The following is a 4,688-nucleotide window of genomic DNA, read 5'->3' as shown; positions in this document are numbered from 1 at the left end:
CCTCAACACAAACATTGCAAAAATAAAGTCTGGCTAATCCAGATAGCTCAATATCCCCATTAGTTGGTGAGCTGAGCGGTAGGCCACTAGGCCGCTCACTCCTTGGGCCCTTCCATCTTAAAAAAGTGGCTGAACCTTCCGGAGACTCAATTTTGGGACCAGATCGTCCAAAATGGACGCAGGTACCCGGGGCATATTTTCTCCATGCCAGGAAGCCCTCCTCTCCGTTCTGGGTTAGCACCAATGCATATCCTGTTGTCTGATTCGACCGACACGACGTAGTGGTATCTTGGTATGACTATTACTCGTATTCAGATTCTGACATGTTGCTAACTCGTTTCTGCTTGCAAGTCACACTGTACCGGCAGTGCCTTGGTTCCGTTTCGTTCAGTGGCCTCGCGGCTTGACTTGACTTTACCGTATGCAACTAGGATATAGCCCAGGACAGCCATTGGAGGCCAAAGACAGTATGCCAGGTGCCGGAGTTGAAAGGCCTCTGCCGGCTGTCCAGTACATTCCACGTGTGCTGTACAATCCAGGTATGCATGTTTGTGTTGAAATGAAATGTCTATGCCTACTGCACACTGATAGTTGGACTATTTTTTATTTATTTTGAATACCATTTTACTCATCTTGCAGATTTTCCAAGCTTGTCCCATGTGAGCGAGCGGGGCCCAGACCCCAGGTATAGCACCCCAGCCAAATCATATAGCACCCCAGCCAGACCAGGTAAGAGTGGCATGTACTGCTGTGGTGTTGTGGTGTCTACCTGTCATGTCTTTATTTAGTTTCCCTCCAAATGCCAGAAGCCAAAGCCAACACCATAAAGTTTCCTGCTAATCCCTTTAGGTTTTCAGTTAGCTCTGTGATTGATTGGCTTTTTTAGATTGAATACCATTTTACTCATCTTGCAGATTTTCCGAGCTCATCCCCTGTGAGCGAAAACCACATGAGCCCAGGCCTCATGTATAGCACCCCAGCCAGACCAGGTAAGAGTGGCATGTACTGCTGTGGTGTTGTGATGTCTACCTGTTAATGTCTTTTTTCCTTCAAATGCCAGAAGCCAAAACATGCTGCCAACACCATACAGTTTCCTGCTAATCCCTTTCCTTTATCCCTTTTGTTTTTCAGTTAGGTCTGTGATGCCGTCGCCCAAGAAAACGGCTCCAGCACCATTGACTCCATGTACCCCTCTACCGAATCGATGCTGCTCTGCAGATGCTGGTATGGAACTACTTTATGTTGCATGCAGGGATATATTTTGAGTTTCATTTAGTTTTATGTCAATGTACTTATAGCCACATCTGTGTTTATCTAGATTTCCAGAGGTCTGTACATCAGCAGTTCTCGGACTTGCGGGAGCAACTCCGTGAGCTTGCGCAGAGTGTGAGGGAACTGACCCAGAGCATGCGGCCTGGGGAGTCTGGACCCCAGGGAGAAGTGCTGGATGTACTGGACCCTGCCCAAACGGAGGAGGAGCTGCAGGTCTTTGAGGCCAGGTTGAAGGACCGGGAACATCGGAGGAAGATGGTGAGTGTCTGCAGGGCAGAACTTTGTCTTATTTTTGCAGGGAAGGGTACAGTAAATGACTGTCTTTGTTTTGCAGACACAATACCTAGGTGCCATTGGTGGCAGAGACTTGGCGGACACAGTCCGACGGGTGCTGTCAGCTGTTGCCACACATGCGGTGTGGAGCGCCTACAGTGTGCACGGGAAGAAGGGGAAGAAGCCACTGAAGAGTATGAGACTCTTCAATGTTCTAACACGTAAGAAATGGTTCATATTTTTAATATTTTTTAATACATCGTCTTTGTTCCATGACCGATGTGAATTGAAACCATTACCTTTCTTGATAACTTAAAGGTGCAGTTATGGTCTCCATGCCGAAGGCTACGATGGCGGAGGTGGCCGCCCAGCTGCAGGAGACATTAAAACATGCCCCTGCTAAATGCAGAAGGGTAAGTGATGTCTTTTTTTGGGGGTTTCTCCTACCCAGTGACACTGCATGGTTCCAAAGATTGTGTACCACTTTTTTGTGCATGTATGTGCGTTGTGTATTTACGGCCATTTCATTATGTCTTTAGGTATCTGCAGAAGTCCGCCTGAGCACAGCCCATCCAAGAACAGTCCATCGGAGCACTCCCCAGCATTCTGATGAGGAAGACTTCCCTTCCTAGCTGCCCCCCAGCCCATCTGACACCCACCCGCAGCCCATCTGAGCGCAGCCCCCCCCCCCCCCCAGCCTATCTGAGCACAGCCTGTCATTTGTTTTGTAAATAACTGTTTTTTGGTTGTTTTTTTAAATCCTTTTTGTTTTTAAAACTTGTTTATCATGTTGCAGGCCAGACATTGTGTGTACTTTTTTAATAAAATAAATTGTTCTTAACTGTTAATGGTGTTGTCATAACTTTTGTACCATAATTTTGCTTGCTGCATTGACTATAGCATTAATAGGCTCTTTGCACAAGCTCCACTACTTCCTGACACTCTACAGGCGTATTTCTTTCCTGTCCTATACTGTACACATTGCAGGCACGTTGCAGACACGTTGGACCTGCACGTTGCAGCAACTTGTGTGCAGATACCGCGTTTGCGTTGCATGCACGTTTAACTTGACGTTGAGTGGACCATACAAAAGTCTAAATCGCACGTTTCTGCAACATTGCTGCAACCTGATTGTGTTAGTAGGGCTGTAGCCTGGCTGTACAATCACAAATAAATACCACATACCAGCAAATATAACCTGCTCCGCTATAATGAAACTGTTAAAACTAAGATGCCTGCATAAAGAACACATTTTTCGAAACGATATATTTGACAGAATCGTGATTTGATGGCAGGTACTTAACAATGCTAATGCAGGGACACGCAATACAGCGGGGACAGCAAAACGCATGAACGTGTAATACCCTCTCCTGATTGGACCCTGCTATGCGTAAATTAGCATAAAATAGGATGAATGTCTATTTTATGCTAATTAGCTCGCGGATCCGCGACGCACCGCCAGGGCGGTTTCCCCGCGCAACCGCTCTCCATTGGATTTGAATTGGACGCGGAAATTGAAGTGACACATGACCATTGGGGACAGGCCGTAAGCAGTGCGCCAGGAGCATTGAAATTAGGGTCACTGTCAGTTATCATTTACTATGCGTTTGGGCCATAACCAGAATACGTAGGCTAGATTAAAAGAAACAATGTCAGAAATGTAAAACTCACCACTGCTTTTCACATATTCCCGAAAAACTGTGTCCATCAGTCATTTTGCGCGATGAAGTCCCTGGTAATGTCCATAGTGCAGTAGGCTAACGTTAGCTAGAAGCGAGGGGTAGTGCATATAGCTAATTATCTTTGGCTGGCTGGATTAAACTCACCTGCTGCACAGTGTGGCCTGTTACAGCCGACTCAGCTGGAGTGACAGTATAGGCCTACAACTTCCAACCTCAGTTGGTTTAGAGAAAAAAATCTGTTAATTTTTTTTTTTTTTTTTTAATTGGTTCATACTAATAAAGTTAGTAATCGGCTAGGCTACTCTTTGATGAAGTGAATTACAGGCGGCGAAAAGTTTATGGCGGTCACACACAGGTCATGACATACAGCCAATACAGTTTTAGATAACTGTTTGTGTGAAATAACGAGGCAGGAGACAAGAGCATAATCTACTGTGCGTATGTATATTGTAACTCTGCGCATGGACATCACATATAGGCTACCGCCACTTCTCAATACTACTGCTGGGATGTACAATTGCAACGTAACTATATAGGGGGGTCTAACACAAGAGTCCCATTACAATAACTGCATTTATCGCTTCCGCTATGTAGCCTACACAGCGGCTAAAAATTGAGTTCCGTTTTTTTTTCCCGTTGATGTAATTTTTTATAAACATTTCATGCTTTTATGTACTTTTCATGCTCAAAAGTAGGTAGGGCCTGGGCCCTACCGGTCCTACCGGTTCTGCGGTCCTTGCCTCGATTTTGTCAGTCTCTGATATAACATTGAAATTGGGTGAATCTTTCCTTTAAGTTTTTCCACAGGGATTTATTAGGAGCTAATTTCTCACACTGTCTTGGCTACTAACTTGGTTGGAGAGAAGCCATGGAGTCAGAGACTGTGTTGGACTGTATGAAAACATTGTTTGGTTAGAAATGCAAGATGAGAGCATCTGGAGCCTCTAGTCCAGTGGTTCTTAACCTTGTTGGAGGTACTGAACCCCACCAGTTCCATATGCGCATTCACCGAACCCTTTTTAATTGGAAAAATAAAATATGATTTTTTCAAATTCAAAACATACTGTAGGTATATATTTTACTGGTGCACAAAATGAACCGTGCATCAACATCACTGTGTTCAAAGAACAAAACCATCAAAACATGATTTTCACACAAAAACAAAAGCATAATAATGAATATTTACTGCAAATCAGTGTGACTTCTGCTGTTGCCTTTCAGAGACCAGTTCAGACCTTGGCAAGTGCCACTCTCATGTCATTTTCGCAACAAAGTCTGTTCCTTTCACAATCACACGACGTACCATCACGACAGTCACAAGTCGACTACTGAGCGCACCAAATTCCCTGCAGCACAGATAGGCCAAGCGATGTAGCGTGATCACCTGCAGCCAATGATGGCCAAGCGGGGCGTGTCATCACGAATCATATGAGTCGGGTGTGTGTCTTGACCTCCGCCGAA

Source organism: Borostomias antarcticus, assembly GCF_949987555.1.
Source record: "Borostomias antarcticus genome assembly, chromosome: 10".
In the NCBI taxonomy this organism is placed as follows: domain Eukaryota; kingdom Metazoa; phylum Chordata; class Actinopteri; order Stomiiformes; family Stomiidae; genus Borostomias; species Borostomias antarcticus.
The sequence above is the reverse complement of the archived record's forward strand: the minus strand, read 5'-3'. Positions refer to the sequence as shown.